The following is a 21,898-nucleotide window of genomic DNA, read 5'->3' as shown; positions in this document are numbered from 1 at the left end:
TACCGATACTATTCTTTGTGGTCCTGTTCCAGCGATTTAATGTTTTTCGTGGACAAGTTCATGCTTCCCAACATCGTGGCCCAAAACCTCTAAGTTGTATGGGGACCAACTGAAATGACTGGTGGGCACAAAATCTATCAAAAGGAATGAATTCCAAACTAATATCCGCTTCCAAAATGTACTATGTCGGTCCATTCCTTCAAGTACATCCTCCGCAACACATTTGAGCTTTTAACCAAATATATTTTTTGTCGGCAAATTTCAAAACGGGCTACAAAATCCATAATCCGTAGATTCGATATTGTTAATAGATGGACGTTTCATTTCACACAGGCTGAGGGTATGTCTCTGTCGGCAAAGCCGACTGATACTTTGTTACTTGTTAGTTTCTATGTTCCATACAAAACACAATATTTTTTTCATCCAAAGCTCATATCTCAGACAATATTGTTTCTATCGACTTGAAAATGTTACCACATATTATGTGCTACTTTTACTTTAAAATAAGCCAATAACAAGTAAAAAAGTATCAGTCGACTTTGCCGACAGAGATATACCCTCAGCCTGTATATATTGGAACAATTTTTTTTCCAAAAAACGTATGTATTTAGGGTTTTTTTCAATTTGGAGAATTTGAACCGACAAAAAGGTTCATTAGGATTAGAGATCAAAAGTTTTGTGGAGGAGATACTAAAAGGAATGGATCTACATTGATGGTGGTGGATGTCCAGCCAATACATTTGGTGCCATAGGGTTTTTTTGCAACTTTCGGGCTGATTTATCAAGAAGTGTGGACTTGCCCCTGAAAAAACGTTTACAATCTTAATTAAGGCTGCGAATGCAAGTTGTTTCAACAAAAATTAAAGTAATTCAATAGCAGGACTTAAAGTGAACTTATCCAAAATTTTGTGTGGGAGGTACCGGATGGAGTGGACAAATCTAGTCCATATTTTAACCTGATCTAGTGGATATATTAGGATGTGTAAAGTATGATGTACCTGAAGCAGAGGACCGGTATGACTTATCTTCAAACTTAAACTATGTCTGCACAAAATATTACTAAGGCCAAATTTTGGACCGAATCGGCAGATCCGTTCTAGATTTATCTTGCGCTCCAACCACCTTACACGGTGTCATAGGGGTTTTTTGCAACTTTCAGGCTATTTTCTCAGGAAGTATGTACTTGCCACTAATGAAACTTGTACCGTTGTATGGAGGGCAGTGAATACAAGTTGCTACAACAAAAATCAGAGCGATTCGAGAGATGGCCCTAAACTGAACTTTTCCGAACTTTTGTGTGGGAGGTACCCGAAGGAGTGGACCGATTGAGTCTATATTTAAACATTATCTAAGTTTGGTTTACAATTTACGATGGGCAAAGTATAGACCAAATCGGTTACTCCCTTTAATAGTTATCGTGCGCACAAATTTTCCGAACATTTTCGAAGTTTTGTGGGGGAGGTACAGGAAGGAGTGGGCCGATATAGCCCATCTTCGAACTTAAACTAAGTTTGGGCAAAATATTACGAAAGCCAAAATTTGAACCGAATCGGTTCATCCGTTCGAGAGTTATTGTGCGCTTCAGCCAGCCAGACAGACGGACGGACATTGCTCAATCGACTCCAAATTGTCTGAAACACATTTCGTCCAAACATACTTGGGATCTTCCAAACATACTTGGGGTCTTCTTCGATGAGACACATTTTGCCCGTATGAAAGTATATATACCCTCGTTAGTATAAATGCTGAGGGTAATAAAAAGTCTATTTAAAATTTAATAGTAAAAATCAATTATAGAAACGAATAGTTTTAATTGACAGTTTGTGATAATGTTATGTGTAAAATTTAAATTGAATTTTCTTAAAAATGCGAACACAAACATGACATCACACACATGACTTCTTATTTTCTTTTGTTAAGTTTTTAGTTTTTTTTTTTTTGGTTGGTGAAAGAGAAAATATTGTGGTTTCCTTGGCCTTTTGTAAATACAGCCAGAAGGAATATTTTCCATTCGCATATGTAGATATTTATTTTGCCTGTCATTATCAGCAAACGAATTTCCATTGAATGCTAGTCGCTTGCCATTCTCCATGGCATAGTGTTTTTCGTTTTTTCCCAAGTTCTTTTTCCATTCGTTGGCAATATTTTCTTTAAATAAAAAAATGACAATAAACATAACCTTATAAATTGTGATATATTTCCGTGAAATGGAAACATTTGCTTCATGTGAATTTCATCGTTACTCTCCCTAGGAGTTGAATTTTTTTATTTGAACAAATTGGATCTACTCCCATCTCATGTTGGTGTAGTTTTCGATAAATGTTTTAACATACAGTGAGTGCCTGGCATATTACTTTTCCTGCACATACATGCATACGTATGTACTCGTATATATATGAGTACGTAAATGTGTATGAAGTGAATGTGGGGAGAAAAAGTGCAAAAAGCCAATGTAGAATGAAAATAAGTTTATGTTGTCCCCCTTTCTTTTAATAAACCATAACAAAGATATTCAATAATAAATGACTATAACAATATATAGAAAATATAAGAAGACGAACACAAGAGAAAACATTGCAAGAAACCAACTATGAAGGACATTAAGAAATATGAAAAATTGGTTCAATCTTTAGGCGAAATGATAATTTTCGGAATCGTTATTATGAGGGTTAAAATAAAGAAGAATACACATACAAGTCGCTATGCAAATATTGAGGATATGTTTTCCCGCGTTTCGTTGCAGCAGAAAGAAAACAAAAGCAATGCTGGGTCCTACAATATGCTACCGCTGCACAGTGGTAAATATTAAAATAAAAACAAAAGCAAAAATACTTTTTTGAATAGAATGGAAACGAATATCAGAATTGAATGTTTGTAACCATTATTATTGCGAATATTTATTGCATTTTAAGATGCGTTGGACTTTTTTTTAAAGCGAATGCTCTTTCGAAGTCGTTGGATGTATTACTTCATCAATATTATTAAATTTCAAATTTCCACTTTTTGTGAGGTATATTCCAAAGGGGTCTATTCTATCCCTGTGTCGCACTATAGGTCCAATGGAAAGTTTCTGAGGCAGAAAGTCTATTTTTGAAGTCATATATTTGGATAAAATAGTAACGGGATTAGATTCTTAACACCTTGAGCCACTTAGAAACAAAATCATTTCAACCTGGCAACGCTTAATGACTACATACCGGGCTGTCAAAGATATTGCATCTTACATTGTAAAATTTTATAAAAATCTATCTTACGAAGAACAAATTTGTTTCGCTGTTAATGGATAAGACGTGTAAAGGTATGCAAATTAATACAGTCGCACCTCGATTATCCGTGGCGGTCGGGACCGGAGGCATTACGGATAATCGATTTTCCCGGATAATAGAGGCAATGCTTTTATGCAGTTTTTGAACATATTGTTAAGTAAAAATGGCATAATATTGTACAATAATATGAAAATCTGTAATTTTTATTAAATTTGTTACGGTAAACCACCAGATTTTAGAGGGATACATAATATCATCATCATCAGATTCATATGAATTGACCTTTTCCCATGGTTTTTGCGATACCATAAATACACAATTAATACGGGAGAATTTTCAGTTTTCGTTTGTTTACCTATTGTTTTCTTAATCAAATTAATAGGAAAGTGTGTTTTTACTCCCGGGTAATGAAGTTTATAACGAAAAATAGAAGAAATGGAAAAAAGTCCAACATTTCATTTCTATCACGGATAATGGAGGTTCCCGGATAATCGATTCATGGATAATCGAGGTTCAACTGTATTCTGATTAAGAATTAAAATTGTATTGTATTATATATCAATACGTACATCATGACAGACCTGAATAATTTTTTATATACATACATATATCTAGATATATATACATGAATCGATCAGAACCAAAATTTCCGGACGTGATTCTAAATTGAACTGGGTTTACCATATCAAATGTTTAAGCGATCGGATGCAAAATGTGACCTTATATATAAAATCGGTTGAAACATATATACGAAAGCTATACCTATATCTTTATTTATGCTCATTAAAAACATCGGGGCTAAATTTGAAAGGTCCAGCAGCTTCCAGTGACTTGTTGCCTCAAAAACCTGTCATTGGGCCCATAGTGTATCGGTATTATTTGTAATATGTAGCATACCTTTTGAGAAAGGAAGACAACAAATAGCAAAATGATCGGGAAAATGTCACGAAACTCCCCAAAATAAATTGAATTTGGGAGGTTCTATTGTTGGATTGGTGTTTTAGATCAGCAGCCGACAAAAAGGGGCACACGTGCCTTTGATGAGAGTAACAACAAAACAACCCCCATTTAGTCTTCACTTAGAAGTCAATGAAGAAGGTTGTGCCGTCGCTTTTTTCAGTGATTTTTATTTTTAGCAATGCATTAACCCATATGATGTTTTTGGAGAGAGCGAAATTTACGCTCTCGATGTCGTATGCGTTTGACCGCACATACTTCATGTGTATTGGTGGCGATACCTGTTTTAGATGCATTTTCGAGTTTGATTTTTTCATCTAGTCTAAAGCTGTAATGTTATTGGATATATAATAACACATTTCCGATCGAACAGTAAGAGATGGTACCTTGGTCCGCAGTATCCACAGATGACCAATCGATATTTTGGCATATTTCGTCACAATTGGGTTTCCTGATGGTATAGTCGTTGGAAAGACTACTTCTTATGGCTTAAATTTGACATGTTCGTGTAGAAACAATTATATAAAAATATCGTACTTTTGGAATATAATATATAATATAATTGCTACACAAACATCCCAGGCGGGACAAGGGAGACTTCTATCGTACTTTAGGAAAAAAGAGCAATATTTTGCCTTAACGAAACAAGTCTTTAATTAGACAATGTAAATACGATTTTTTGTTTTCGTATTTAATAAACTTACCTTTTTCTGAATGTTTCCTAGAGTAATGGTCCACTATAATTATTTAATAATATCTGAAAATAAAAAATAAATAATAATTAAACATATCCATACGTATATAATTATTAAATATTACATTAAATTTTCAGATAAACTTTTATTATTATAAGTCTTCTTTTGATAGAGTTTGGATTTGCCGAACAGATTTATAGCGTTCCGGTTAACGCAAAGTTAAATCACTAAATTTTAAGGAGAACCTTCTTGGCATTAACTTTTAATATGAAAATTATATTTTTAATGCCTCCAAATTGGTTGATTTTGCGTTTTCAAATCCATCCAATAGTGAGACAAAACATATAATAATGCAAATGAATGAATTAATGATGTTTTTTAAAAGAAAATGTCGTACTTTTCAAATCTATGTGTGGAGGGTATTATAGGTTGATTTTATCTCAAAGAGTGATTATGTGTGTCCATTTGTTAATTAACCAGGATTCTCCTTACCATATAAACCTCCTTATAGTGATGACTTTTTTACATGTCTCATGTTATATTTTGATGAGTTTTCATTTAAGATTCGATAATGCCTTACACGTAACTTGCGTAACTGATACAGATAGTGTGCTAAGGATATGGAAAGAGCGTTTTTCCATACTGGTTGTATCCAATAGTAGTGAAGTCGACGAAGATACCACAGATCCAATCTCAGAAGATGGTAATAATGTATACCACGCGGCCAAGATGAGGTAAAGACAGAAATAAACCGCCTGAATAATAATAAGGCAGCAGGAGCTGATGGCCTACCAGCCGAGCTGTTTAAAACCGGAGGCGAGACGGTGATAAGGTGTATGCATCAGCTAGTTAGCTCCATCTGGCAGGAAGAACGCGTACCCGACGATTGGAACCTGAGCATCCTGTGTCCTGTCCATAAGAAAGGAGATAAGACTTTATGCCTACAAAATAGTGTCAGGGATATTGTGCGAACGACTAAAGCCTATGGTCAACGAGATAATTGGACCATACCAATGCGGCTTTAGACCTGACAAGTCCACAGTTGACCAGATATCTACCCTGCGGCAAATCCTAGAGAAGACCCAAGAGATGCAGATCGACACCTACCACCTTTTTGTCGATTATAAAGCAGCCTTCGATAGCCCGCTATGTTCAAAGCTCATTCGGCTTTGTAAAATGACTCTAACTGACACAAGATCTTCAGTTAAAATAGGAAAGAACTTCTCCGAAGAGTGAGAGACCAAGTTGATGGTGTCGACTCGTAATGCGTCCATTGAGATCGGACCAACTGTGGAAGTTGGTTCCTATAATATTGAGGTAGTAAAAGACTTCGTCTACCTCGGCACCTCCGTAAACACAACATCAGTTGTGAAATAAAAAGAAGAATTGTATTGGCTAACAGATGATACTTCGGTTTAAGTAAGCAGTTTAAAAAAAACACATCTCGTCAAACAGAAATAACGCTCTACAAGACACTGATACTACCCGTGCTGATGTATGGCTAAGAAGTCTGGGTACTTGCGCAAGCAGATTAGGCAGTGCTTGGCGTGTTTGAGAAAAAAATTCTTTGAAAGATCTACGGACCAATCTGCGTTGACGGTGAATATCGACGACAATATTGTTAAACGTATCGAGATGCAGCAATTGCGTTGGCTAGGCCATATAATACGAATGAGCGATGATAAACCCGCTAAAAATGCGTATAAATTTGAGCCACATGGCGGTGCACGCAGAATTGGCAGGCCAAAAAATAGATGGCCCAAACAAGTGGATGAAGAGATGACAAGGCGCGGTATTCCAGAAAGCGAAGCACTAAACATAGAGAAATGGAGATCTTCTGTTAGTTCGGTCTATGTAACAAATGTTCTGTAATGGGCCAGCTAAGTAAGTACCCTCTCTCACCAACAAAGTGACAATTGCCACAAGGAAGATTGCCAAATGTAAATATGGACTTGTTATCCTACTAAAAATTAGTAAATGTTTGCAGGCTCTGGACAAAGCATTAATTATACCCTCAGCCTTTAGGCTAAAGAAGGTATTTACACTTTGATACGGCCAAAAATGTATCTCATCGAAATAATGGTTTTAGACCCCAAGTATGTTTGTACGATATCCGTTTCAGACAATTTTGAGTAGATCTAGCAATGTCCGTCCGTCTGTCTGTCTGTCCGTCTGTCTGGCTGGCTGGTGCGCACGATAACTCTCGAACGGATCAATAGATTCGGTTCAAATTTTGGGTATCGAAATATTTTGTCCAGATTTGATTAAAGTTCGAAGACGGGCCATATCGGTCCACTCCTTCAGGTACCTCCCCCACAAAAGTTCGAAAATGTTCGGAAAATTGTCTGCACGATAACTCTTGAAGGTAGTAACCGATTTGGTCCATACTTTGTATATCGTAAACATTCTACAAGAGGAAGATGAGGTTCCAATATGGCCTCAATCGGTCCACTCCTTCGAGTACCTCCCACACAAAATTTCGGAAAAGTTCAGTTTAGGGCCATCTCTCGAATCACTATGATTTTTGTTTTAGCAACTTGTATTCACTGCCCTCCATACGACGCTACAAGTTTCATCAGGGCAAGTAAATACTTCCTGAGAAAATAGCCTGAAAGTTGTAAAAAACCCCTATGACAACGTGTGAGGTGGTTGGAGCCCAAAATAACTCTAGAACGGATCTGCCGATTCGGTCCAAAACTTGGCCTTAGTAATATTTTGTCCAAACATAGTCTAAGTTTGAAGATAAGCCATATCGGTCCACTCCTTCATGTACCTCCCCCACAAAAGTTCAAAAATGTTCGGAAAATTTGTTCATAGGTTAATCTTAAAGGGAGTGGCCGAATTGGTCTATACTTTACACATCCTAATATATCTACTAGATATAGATCAGGTTCAAATATGGACTATATTTTTCCATTCCATCCGGTACCTCCCACACAAAATTTCGGATAAGTTCACTTTAAGAACTGCTATCGAATCACTTTGATTTTTGTTGAAGCAACTTACATTCTCTGCCTCAATTACGATGGTAAACGTTTTTTCAGGGGCAAGTCCCGAAGTGTGAAAAAACCACATATGGCACCATATGTTGTGACTGAAGATCCACTTCCATAATGGTCAATGTAGATCCATTCCCTTTAGTATCTCCTCCGCAAAACTTTTGATCCCTAATCCTAATGAAAATTTTTGTCGGTTCAAATTAACAAAATTTATAAAAACCCCTAAATACGTTTTTTGTGAAAAAATTATTTCAATATATACAGGCTGAGAGTATATCTCTGTCGACAAAGCCGATTGATACTTTTTTACTTGTTTTCATTGTATGTTAGTTAAGAAAAACAAATGTTTAAATAAATAAAAAAACACAATTTTTAAAGTGCATTGAAGTTTCTAGTGCTAGTGATTTTTAGTTTCCTTTATTGATTTTGATATTTTTTCATTCATTTCTCTTTGAGCTTCACAATAATTTTAATATTTTTTGTAATAACCTCTCAACATTCATTTATGTTTAGAAACAGAAGTTGTCTTTTTGAAGAATTTTTTCATTGCCTTGTTTACAACTTTTTTTGTCGTATTGTTCTTTTGGTTACTGACTATGCTGTGCCTCGATGTGAGTTTTTAAATTAAAAAAGTAAACAACTTTGTTTTCAAATGCAAATATGTATTCAATTTTTTTTTTCTACACCAACCAGGGGAAATTAACATGCAATCAGCGTCATTAGCCTAACACATTGTTGCCGACAACCTTATCATGTTTTCAGCAATAAATGATGATAGCTTTCGAAAGCTATTATAAAAAAACACTAGGCATCGTAAATTTTAAAAATTTTAATAATAAAATACATAGTTTTTATCTATCCCACAATATTTGCCAAATTTTGAATTTAATCTTCTATAACAAAATATAATTGATAATTTATTAAAGTGTAAAGTAGTGTAAAAAATTATAATTTTTTTTCCAAACTTGCCAATAATTATGTAAACAAATGATGCATCTTTAGACAGGTTATCACTAGAAATCAAATAAAACTGCAACAAATGTGTTAGTATGCAATACCGTATTGACTAAATGTCTGTTCAAGTGGTTACTCTCTCCGTTTTATTAATTTTGTTTTGCTGCTTATTTCCAATCGACCGATTGATAAGGGATCTATTTCTCTGTATTTGCAAAAAAATCAATCATGTAAAGTGTCAATAATCAAGCAATGCTGTCGTCGTCGTTGTCTTGGAGCTTTAATTCAATTCCTGATATGCCAATGTTATTAAAAAATTAAATTAAAATATCTAAGATATGCCAGAGAGACGTGCTTACATCGTTCGATGATAATGCGTAAAATACGCAAATCAGAGGTGGTAACAAGGCAGAGACAGAACAACATCAAATCAACACCAGCAATGAGTTCAATGCGACAACAGCCAATGCGATGGATGCCAACAACGTACAAATCAAAGTTAATTGTCAATAATGCGAGAAACAAGCTGGCAAACCTAATGACGACAAGTAATCAATTACCAAAGAAGTGTCTACGCTATTATTCACTTTAATTAAAACAAGTTAGGGGAGGTCATGAGGAGAATATAGGACATGGAAAAAAACAATTTGAAGGGGGAATTGTGTTGCACTTGTCGACTTGTTGTAATCAATAGTGCGTTTCTATAGCTGTTTTACCGTTAGCGACAACATTCCAGAGAAAAGTTTAGAACGCTATTCTCAACATATCGGCATATTTATTCCGGAAGTTATATGCCAATTATAATTACATTTTTCTGTTAATCTGTCTATAACTAGTTAGATATGGAAATAGAATCGCCTTGCACTTTTTCCCTTCTATGATGTTCGAGGGAAATAATAAGAGGCATTCTTCCAGACCAATTTTCGAGCATTTCTGTGGCGGAGTTTTGAGCATGATAATGCTTAAATTTATACTGCCAGGATAGTTAAATAATGAAACTTGAACCAAACTACTCTACCATATATAAAGTGGCTAGACCACCTGAAGCAGTGCAACATTGGTGCAGGATTAAGTAAATTGTGGGCAACGGTTAAAACATCTCGCGAATCGGGAAAAGAAGGATGACAGAACAGCAGTTACTTTCAACGGCGTGACAGTAACTGACCCAAAAAGGGTCATAGTTCATAGAGCACCACGAGAGTGACAGAGAGAAGAGAAGTGTGCTACGCCGTATAAGAAGAGCCCTTCCAGCCGCGGAGGTACCACCACAATTTACGATAACGATGTTGCAAATGCCATCCGAAGCGTTTGGCACACACCGAATATCGATGGTAATGCTTAAGCAACTGGATGAACCTGGAGTTGAGTATTTAACAAGTGTCCTCAACCTATCGTTAGCCACCCATATCATACCAGAAGCCTGGAAAGTTAACAGGGTGGCCCCGTTACACACATATCAGTAGAGGACTGAACCAGAAAACGCAGTGCGACCGAACAGTCATGGTGGCTCTTGACCTATCGAAGGCTTTCGATACCGTCAACCATACCAAGCTGTTCGAGGATATAGAGAAGACTAATCTTCAGGCATGTTTGAAACGTTGGGTAATCAACTACTATATGTTGTGCCAGTCGTTTGTGGAATTCAGGAACAAGAAGTCCAAACCCCGTAGAGTGAAACAGGGAGTTCCCCAAGAAGGGGTGATATCTCCGGAACTGTTTAACCTCTTCCCGGAACTGTTTAACCCTTTCTGAAATTCCACACGGTATAGAAATCGTGATGTATGCGGATGATTGTACGATCTTGGCGTGGGGTCCTATCATCGATGACATATATGTGATAGGTTAAATGTCTACATAGCTGACCTAGTGCAGTTCTTCCATCCGAGGAATATGAAAATATCCGCCGCTAAATCCACTGCCACACTGTTCACCACATGGACGGCTGAAATGAGGCTCCCACTGAACATATTGGTCGATGGTGCACTGAATCCGACCACTAACTACCCCAAAATACTGGGTGTAACGTTCGATAGCATGTTTAAGTCGTCCGCGCATGCCACAGCTATTTGCGATAAGATCAGAAATAGGAACAAGGTGCTCAAGTCGCTGGCCGGCAGCACTTGGGGAGCTGACAAAGAAACCTTGTTGACCACCTACAATGCAATAGGCAGGTCTGTGGTAAGCTATGCGGCGCCAGCGTGGTCTGCAAAGGTTAGCACTACGCAGTAGAAGAAGATTCAAACCTGCCAGAATGCTGGCCTGAGGACTGCAACAGGGTGACTCCTCATGACACCAGTGGACCATCTTCATGAGGAGACGAAGATTTTACCGGTGCGTTAACAAATTAAGATGTTGTCGATGCAGTACCTGCTTGGGTGCTATGGCAGTGAGCATCCCTGTCACGATTTAATGGACAGGATTCCTCCACCCAGGCACGTCAGGAGAGATATTCATGATCTAGAGAGAGAGAACCTCTAGACCAACTAACAGGCTTGGATAGCATTCACTGACGTGGTTGCGCAGGCAGTACAGAGATACAGTGTGAATGCCGTACTTGGAGACCACCCCCATCCATCGCAGCAGAAGAACGCCAGCTGTAAAGGCAAACACGAGTGATTTTAGTCCAGTTAAGATGCGGCCGATGCAGCCGACTCAATTCGTATTGGGCCCGAATTGACGCCACGATACCCAATAAATGCCCAGCATGTGAATTGGGACCACACGATACCCTGCATTTGTTTAGCTGCCCAGCTAACTCCACTCATCTGTCTCCTGATTCCTTATGGACGCAACCAGTCCAGGTTGCAGAATTCTTGAATCTGGATACAGAGAAACCTGATAACTGAAATAATACACTAACGAACACGTTTGCGTTGCTACAACAACAGTCATATATTTTCAATGACCTATGTTACTTATCGATCCCAATATTATGGCTAACACTTGGTATTTTCTAATAGACAATATCCGAAGCTTAGGGGGGCCTTACGAAATCAAAAAGTCATTTAAAGCGTACCTAATAAAGTGGGTCAAACTTTTTGTAGGATTTAACGGAATGTTCCATTTTACTAAATTAAATCAAAAAAACTGGGTAAAATTTGGATAGGTAGCACCTTTTTCAATTTTATTTGATTCAAACCTTCTCAGATGAGCCAACAAATTTAGCACTTATTTGGTACATTTTTATTATAACAGGGATATTTTCCGAAAATATGGCAACACCGTAATGATTTTTCTTGTGAATATTTGCATAGTATAGGACTCTCAATAACTATACAGAATGGACCTGTAATCCAACACAGCTGAAGAGACCTTAAAATATAAAAAGAAACATTTTTAAACATATTCACATGAGCGGGAGTTTATATGTATGTACATATCATTGTTACTTAACAATAACATTTCCGCAACATACGAATTTATCCATGCGAATGTCATCTTCGTTGGAACTCTTTTACAGAATTTCGGATCCAAAGTTTTATGTAGCTGGAATGCTTGCACACAGCAAATTGCTTACTCGTCATCGATTTACCCATCTTCTCAAGCTTCACTCAACTTAAACATCTACACAAATTGAGAATTCTCCAAAGACATCTTTGAAAAAAAGTTCCAATACAAATATTTGCACACTTTAACTAACAATGGCCACACTTTGAATATGATTTCATGTCAATTTCACATTCTTTGAAACCGAACATCAAAGGAATCTCGTCGTAACAAACACTTTGAGGTCATAATATTTTAACAAGACAATGATATATCACCCAACATGGCTAGTAAGAGCAACAAATTTTCCGTTTGCATTTTTCCATTCCATTCACACAACAATTACAATTTCTTTTGTGTTTTTGTTTGAGATAGGAAAACGTTTTGCAAAAAAAAAGAAATAAAAGAAAAACGCAGAACCTAAGAAGAATAATTCAAGAAGCAGACGGACACACAAAAACGACCATTTGAGTAGACAAACTGCAGTCTCATCGACAGCAGCAATAGAAATAACAACAGAACAACAACTAAAACAAGAAGCAACAAATGGGCCACATGTTCAAATGTCAGTCCAAAGATGTAAAGTTTGTGTTGAACAAACAAAACCATTACAAAAGGCCGCCTTTTATACTTTGACTTTTTTATCTTTGGGGTATCCATTTCAAAGCTGACAAAACACAAAACAAAAAAATGGAAATGAAACGAAGCATAAAACAACTTTGTGTAGTGTGGTATATTGAGAACAGTGGTTATACGCTGTCAAAAATGATTGGCAGTGGCCCTAAATGCCTAAATTTTGAATGATATTCAACAAGATATATTTTCATTTCAAAGAAAACGTTTTCCCATGATAATCAAAGAAGGGTACATTGAAGAAATATCAAAGAAATATTTTATTTCAGACTGATGGGCCTGATTCCAGTTGCATAGTGCGAACCACGCCACTTGTGGATGAATTTTACACATACATAACTGAACTACTGAGGAAATTTAGGCCATTATTAAGTTGAGGTGTTTAACGACCTTTGAAAATGTATGATGTTATCCCGTCTTATATACAAAATCATGGCTTATATACGAAATTAATTGTGAGGTAAAATCACCATTGAAGACTAACGATCTTGTCACATGGCTGACACCGGACAAGTCAAGAGAAACCAGATCGGTCACATTGCATGGGAGGAACTCGTTTGAGGAGAAGGTTTGTTCCGAACAAAGAACGAAATAACACGCTGCGAAAGTTGAAAATCGGAAAGCTTCAAAACACAACAGACAGCTGTAGTGGAATTCTTTATCACATTTACCGACAAAAATATATAATATAATGCGAGTGATTACAACAGACGGACAGACGGAGATGGCTAGATCGTCTTAGAATTTTATATCCTTATCAAGAATATATATACTTTATATGGTCGCAAATGATTAGTTCGACGTGACAAACAGAAAAACAAACTTAATATACTCTCCATACTATGGTGGAGGGTATAAAAATACAATTTAACACTGATATCATTATTAACTAATTATTTATACAATACCATACATGTGAACAAATCCTTTCGGCCAATAATGACAATGCAAGCTCTCACACATCGATTCAAACCAGCGCTTTTTGACCCGACAAAATGTGGAATTGATGGGTCATCCTCCGTACAACCCTGACTTGGAACCCGATGACTTGATTTGATTCCTGCACATCAAGGAAAAAGGCCTGGTCAACGATTTTCTTCGCCTGAAGATGCTGTTGAAACGTTCAAAAACCATGCTTTGGAAGTGTCTCAATCAATTGGTTTGAGCGCATGAAAAAGTGTATAAATCATGCTGGAGACTACTTAAGAAAACATCAATTCATCGATGATTATGGTCAAGTGGTTTCTATACCCGCCGGATTTGTACCTGTCAGGGTGAAAGCCTTAAACCTTTGCCCATTTGGACTTCGCGATCATCGATATGGAGGTCATAACGCCCAAGTAAAGTTGAGTCTTAAAACCCCGGTCTGAATGGTCATAATGACTATAATTTATTTTTGAACTTTAGATCAATTTTGCTTTAAACTTCAATGAAGTATTTGGCTTTGGTACTGACGTTGGTAATTTTCATTTCTCAGAAAACTGCTCTAGTAAGAATTACCAATACACGTCCATACGTTGGTATTTAATGGATATAGCTTTGTCCCCATGTCTCTTCTTGAAAATTTGTTAGAAAATTGGGAAAATAAATGTATTGCAATAAACTATTTAAATAAAAAACAAGTAAAAACTATTAGTCGGCTTTGCCGACAGAGATCGAATGTGTTTAGGGTATTTTCAGAATTTTGTAGCCCTTGTCCAACATTTGAACTTGCCGACAAAAATGTGGATAAGGATTAAAGGTGTTGCATATGTCCATTATGGAAGTGGATCTTATTTTGGGAGTCATATCTTTTCGATAGATATTGCGCTCACTAGTCATTTCAGTGGGTCATCGTATAACTTTTGGGCCAGTGTATGCGGAAGCATAAACTTGTCCACGAAAACATAATATCGCTGTAAACAGGACCATAACGAACGAACATTTCCAAAGGATCTTCGAACAGACTCTAAACTAAGACACAAATGTTGAACTTTTGTGGGGGAGGTACCCTAAGGGCCATTTTAAAAGATAAACTAAATTTGGACAAATAGTAGAATATCTAAAGTTTGGACCAAATTAATTGCCAGTTCAAGAGATATAGTGCATACCATTTTAGTGACATTATTTAAATATTGGGGGGAAGAACCGGAAGATGTGGACCGAATTTGCCCATTTTCGAACTCAAACTAAGTTGGGACAAAATATAGCTCTGTTCCCGTTCTTTTTAATAGTAAAACTCGTAAAAGAGAGAAATAGAGAAAAATTGTTCTCACACAGAAGTTTTTTAGAAAAGTTCGGGAACGCAAAAATGGAAAAAACGTCAAAAAAGCTCGAACAAATGTCAAAGTCGGCATACCAGTCAATCAGCCGGCATCCATGTTACTATTTTTTACACGCTGAAATTTGTCGAGTAAAAAGTTTTTAAAGAGAGCGTCAATCAGTGTCATTATTGTGTAAAGAGAAGTGGACATTTTACAACTCTTTTGTGTACGGAAACGGGTTTTCGGGTAAAAGTCGTAAAAATTTTAAAAACTTTTTAGTTCTGGAACAAAGCTTATGACGAAATCGGTTGATCAGTTCGTGCTCTCCAGCGACTACATATGGTGCCATAGGGTTTTTTCAACCTTCGGGCTGTTTTCTCAAGAAGCATTTACTTACCATTGAAAAAGCGTTTACCGTCGTAATTGAGGCAGCGAATGCAAGTAGCTTCAATAAAAATCAAAGTTATTCGACAGTATGTCTTAAAGTGAGCTTATCCGAAATTTTGTATGGGAGGTACCCGAAGGAGTGGACAAATATAGTCCATATTCAAATCATATCTACATCCGGTAGATATATTAGGATGTGTAAAGTATGGACCAAATCGGTCACTCCCTTCAAGAGTTATCTTACGCACAATTTTTTCGAACATTTTTGAACTTTTGTGGGGGAGGTACCTGAAGGAGTGGACTGATATGGTATATCTTCGAACATAAACTAAGTTTGGACAAAATATTACGAAGGCCAAATGTTGGACCGAACCGTTCGAGAGTTGTTGCGCTCCAACAACTACATACGGTGTCATAGGGGTTTTTTGTAACTTTCAGGCTGCACTGACAGGAAGTATGGGTTTGCCCGTGATGAAACTTGTACCGTGGTATGGAGTGCAGTGAATACAAGTTGTTACAACAATAATCAAAGCGATTCGAAACCTGGTCGTAAACTGAACATATCCGATATTTAGTGTGGGAGGTACTCGAAGGAGTGGACCGATTGAGTGCATATTGGAACCTCATCTAAGTCCGGTAGAAAATTAAAGATGTGTAAAGTATGGACTAAATCGGTTACTCCCTTCATGAGTCATCGTGCGCACAAATTTTCCGAACATTTTCGAACTTTTGTGGGGAGGTGCCCGAAGGAGTGGGTCGATATGGCTCATCTTCGAACATAAACTAAGTTTAGGCAAAACATTACCATACCCAACATTTGGTTCGGATCGGTTGATCCGTTCGAGAGTTATCGTGCGCACCATCCAGACAGACAGACAGATGCGCGGACATTGCTTAATCGACACCAAATTTTCTGAAACGGATTTCGTCCAATCATACTTGGGGTCTAAAACCATTATTTCGACGAGGCACATTTTGATCGTGTGAATGTGTATATACCCTCGTTAGCATAACTGCTGAGGGTATAATCAAATGTCGTTCGTTGGTAATGACATCAGTTGAGAGATGTTCGTCATAACCTGACATAGGCTTTTATGCAAAGAAAATTTGACCACGCCCACTTTTTTAAATTTTAAATTATTATCTTTTCTACAAAAACTACTGAACCGATTGTTCTGAAATTGTCAGGGAATGTACAGGGATGGCCCCCGGTTAAAATGGGCTATAGATTGTGTTGAATTTCAGAGGGGGCGGGGTACTTTCCCTCTACCCTATTTCTTTAAAAATGCTATATCTTCTTTATAAATAAAAATTAAATGTCGTTTGGTGGTAATAACATCAGTTGAGAACGGCTCGACCGATTTTTATAACTCTTTTTTTTGAAATGTTCGTCATAAATCAACTTAGGTTTTTATGCAAAAAAAAAAAAAAAATAAACAAATAAGAAAAGCGTTAAGTTCGGTCGGGCCGAACTTTTTATACCCTCCACCACAAATTTCAGCCATTTCGGTGGATTAATGTGGCCACAAACTTCAAAATACCGGAATTCGGAAGGTACCGTTCTATGGGGGCTATATGATGGCGTGAACCTATACCTACAAATTTCTGGGGTAAAGTTTTATACGCCTAAAGAAGACTAAATACCAAATCTCAGCCATCTCGGTGTGAAGACTAAAAAAGACTAAATACCAAATCTCAGCCATCTCGGTGTGATAATGAGGCTAAAACGTTCATAATATCGAAAATCGGGAGATATTGTATTATGGGGGCTATATCAACACGTGGACCTATATAAACATTTTATGGTAGAAATGTTTTTTAGCCTTTGGAAACACAAAATACAAAGTTACAACCGATTCTTTGATCAAATGGGTCTAATACATTCAAAATATATTAAAACTAGCGGACCCGGCGAACTTCGTCTCGCTAATAAGGAATAAAATTTCATACAAAAACGCAATTTTCGATTTTTCCAATTTTCCGACTTTTCCAGAGAGATTTTCCAAAATTTTCTTCCGTAAAGACCTTCTCCTCGAAAATACGAATAACTGACAAAAAATTTTACAGAAATCGGCCTAGCCGTTCTCATTTTATGAATTACTATACATTTTTTACACCATTTTTATATATATAGATGACGCGTACTTTATAAGGGGCCTTATGTGGGGGCTATACCAAAACGTGGACCTATATAACCCAACATTGGTAGGAATGTTTTCTGGCCTCTGGAGACACAAAGTACCAAATTACAACCAATTCGGTGGTAAAATGGCCAAATATCTTAAAAATTCCTTAAAACGACGACGCGTCACTCGTCATTTTGGATGGGGGCTATACGAAAGCGTGGACCTACATAGCCCGCTTTCAATACCTACGTAAATATAACATATTTTCCCAAAATTTCATCAACCTACGTCAATCCGTTCGGACGCTAGAGTGATTTCCACAGACGGACAGACGGACGGACATGGCTATATCGATGTAGAATTGCACGCTGATCAAGAATATATATACTTTGTGGGGTCTACAATGATTATTTCGAGTAGTTACAAACGTAGTGACAAGCTTAATATACCCCCATCCTATGGTGGAGGGTATAAAAAAAAATTGACTACGCCCACTTTTACTCCCGATTTTTTCAATTTTAATATTTTCCACAAAAACTACTGAACTGATTTTCCTGAAATGTATAGGGGATGTAGAGGGATGGCCCTCGGTTAAAATACACATTTAGTTGAATTTCGGAGTGGGCGGGGTACTTCTCTTTGCCCTGGAAAACAGTCTACATATTTTAGTGAATTCCTGAAGAGGGAGGAACCTCCCTTATGCAATATTTAAAAAAAAACTATATTTGCAAAAAATACTCATGTATCGGTTTAAAATTTAAGGATTAATCTGCAATCTAAGTACTTTTTTGGGACCAAAAGACCCGACCACGCCTGTTTTTTTAAATATGGTATATTTTCAATACTACTGAACCTATATCCATCAAATTTGCAGCAAAAGCTCAAAGTTTGCCATTGCTATGTATACGAATTTCGGGGGCCTATTGTTTTTTAATCGCTATAGTTCCTAAACTTATGCAAATTAATTTTCGAGACAACGGTGGTTGCACTCCCGATCAAGAAAAACGACATATTTACAAATTTCCTTAAATGGTGAGGTTCAACGGTCCATCAGCCATGAAAAACTAAAACATATAAGTCTCAATAAGAGGAAGAATTCTACTTAACCATCAAACACATTAACCATTTAACTTGTATAATTATATCGCTTTAGGATAAACACATGGAACATGGACGACAATAAATCCTAAACAACATCAATAGGCGAAAAAATCCTACAAAGTCTGTAAGAGAAAATAAATGTTTCAGACAAAATCTGTTGATAAATTTAAAATCCTTCTCGGTTTCACAATGGACCGAAGAAGTGAGGTAGAAAATACCTATTTTTGAATTGTCAACCATAAACTCCATAAAAACTTGTCATTAAAACTCATTACGGCCGGCCAGCAACGCGGACCGGTGTCTTCTAGTTATTTAAATAAAATTGTTTTTCCATTGAACCACTTTGCACATAGAATTTATTTTCCTATACTTTTTCTTATTGTCCATGCGATATTTGGACCACAAAACTCTAGGGATGTACATAAATATAAATAAACATATTTAAATGTTTTGCATTTTTTTTACTTATTTTGTGCTTTTTTCAAGCTGTGCTATTCTCAGTCTTTCATTTGTTGTGGTCATAAATTTTTGCTAAACAGCAAAACTCTAAAAAAGGAAAGAAAACTGTTCAAAACAACTGTACAAATTACTATATCTGACACCCTGATGAATGGACAAAAAACGCACACACACACACACACCGACCAACCAACCGATCTACTCATTGCGAATTGTATATTGAGATGATGCTTTTGAGATATTGAAGATGCTTATTTATGCATTATTTTGGATTGTGAGATGTGGTCTTTTTTTGATGCTGCGGTATGAAAACAGTAAAAACGAATTTAAAATAGAAAGAAATAAAAAACAGGAAACTGGTGGGGCAAAACTGAATCTGAAGTAGAAACAAAAAACATTGGAGGCGGACTTTTTTACTATAGAAATGAAAAGTATATGACAAAGACAAAGTGAGTGATATTTTGTGTTAGCGAGGTATCAGATGTTACCGTTACGCGCTACCATTATCAGGGTGTTATCGCAATATCTGCATCAGAATGGGATTGCTTTTATAAAGTGTTTATAGAGTAGGTAATGTGATTGTGTTGTTGTTTTACGTCGGTTAAAATTTCGTAAATAAATTATGATAAGGGGCCCTTTGTTCTTTGCTACTAAAGAAATAACAAAAATGTTTTTGGAAACACATATTACCCCGGAAATTCCCTTAAGGAAGTATAAAGTCTTTAATGACAACATTTATCTTAAAGCCATACAATTTATTCCCATAAGTATCCTTACTGTAAATATTTTCCAAAAATATTAGGTTTGTCCTTTTACGTACTGAACTTTACTGAACATTGTTTCTTCAGTAATGTTTAGCAACATTTCAATTATACAATTGTCAAAACTTTACTGAAGAAAAAATGTTCAGTAAAGTTCAGTACGTAAAAAGACAAACCAATTATCTTTTTCAAACCATTCATTTTCATGCCAAATACTCCATTTGACACTTATATCGTTCGAAATTATTTTATATGGAAATTAAAAACAATGAATTTAAATTGTATGCCCCATAAAATGTTAAATCTGCAACATTTCTGAAAATTACCATTCAATCACAGCGCATATGACGACTCTAATGAAGTGTTAATTTGATTGATGGACGGAAGAAGACGAAGAATGCCCACGCTTCACTGATTCGTTGCTTTACCATACGTGGCGTTAATTCACATTTAAAAATGAAACAAATTAAAGCGTTATTGACAACAATATCCTCTGTTGTAATTTATTCAAAAGTGTTTGGTTTTCATATTTGAAGTTAATGTGTTTGTCTTGTATTTCAGGATATTGCACAAACATGCATGGATATGCATGGATATTGGTATAGCAATTGGATACTGGCAGAGATGGTCTGTCTGCAATAATGACGTATCTGACATACATTTCTTGACGTATATTACATACGTCGGAAACGTCGTAAACCTAGCCAAAAAACAAGGTTTTTGACAGAATAAACAAACGAATTTTATAACCAAAAAATCGATGTTTTTTACATAATATACCTCATTTAATTATTTCATTTGATCCTATTCTCCTATTATATTAAAAAACATGCATAAAAAGATTTCACTCTAATATATACATTTTATATATATATTTTTAGATTATATGGACATTATACATATGTTTATTTATTACTTCACCCGCAAATTCTTTGAATCATACTCAAAAGCCACACGTTGAAACTTTCATACGAAACTTTCACAGCTTTTCGGCGAGAGGAGCTTGGGTGAAGGATTTCCTTCATCCTCCAACTTTTCGCATGAAAGTTTCACCGTGTGGTTTTAGAGATATGTAAAGCAGTGGTAGTGTTCGAAATATATTGTAGATGGCGTGCTAAGTGCATAATACAATTTATTCAATTATTTTAGTTATTTTAAAAATTAAAATATTATTAAAAATATGCTGTTATTTTCAAAAAAGGTACGGAGGCCCTTCAATAACACAGACAGTTTTGCAAAATTAATATTAAGTGAAAAATATGATGGTAACACACATTTTTTGAGGTTTATGACGTTTACTACATTTTATACGTTTTCTCCGGGTATATGACGTTTTCGACGTTTACACCTTTCTGACCGTCGAAAACCTGAAAAGTCGTCATACAGACCATCTTTGGATACTGGCAATATAAATATATTGAATGTGGCAAATTTATTTGGATATTGTTTAAAATTTAAGAATTTCAACAAACTGGGAAACTATTTGTGAAAGTGTAAAGGCAGACACTGATAGTTTTTAAAATAATTTTCAAATATCAGTCTTTAGATATCATCGCTTAATTTCCTCTTCTAGTGAGCCTTCATTCGGTTTTATAATTTATTTTAATAATTGAATCCTTTAAATTGATATCCTGCTAATTGATTTATAAATAAATTCAAGTTGTGAATAATCCGATTCATTAATTTGTGAAATTTACTCTTCATTATTTTTAATATTTTTGCATTACTTTGCAAACGAACACATTGCCGAACATAATCTGATATTCATGTTTTAAATGCGGTATTTTTATTTAAATGATTGGTTTATGCTGTTGATGCTTAAGCCCGCCAT

At 36.1% G+C, this 21,898-nt stretch overlaps 1 protein-coding gene across 5 annotated transcripts in view; it reads right to left on the bottom strand.

Moving 5' to 3' along the window:
* rgn (regeneration) overlaps positions 1-21,898 on the bottom strand; it is a 318,060-nt gene that overhangs the window by 69,125 nt on the left and 227,037 nt on the right. For all 5 annotated transcript variants that reach the window (XM_073982468.1, XM_073982469.1, XM_073982472.1 and 2 more), the window contains one exon: positions 4,928-4,980. The gene's annotated coding sequence lies outside the window, so the exon portion shown is untranslated. The remainder of the gene's footprint in view (positions 1-4,927; positions 4,981-21,898) is intronic.

Source organism: Musca autumnalis, unplaced genomic scaffold, assembly GCF_047663935.1.
Source record: "Musca autumnalis isolate F117 unplaced genomic scaffold, ASM4766393v1 scaffold_4, whole genome shotgun sequence".
Taxonomy (NCBI): domain Eukaryota; kingdom Metazoa; phylum Arthropoda; class Insecta; order Diptera; family Muscidae; genus Musca; species Musca autumnalis.
This window is presented reverse-complemented; position numbering and strand designations above follow the sequence as displayed.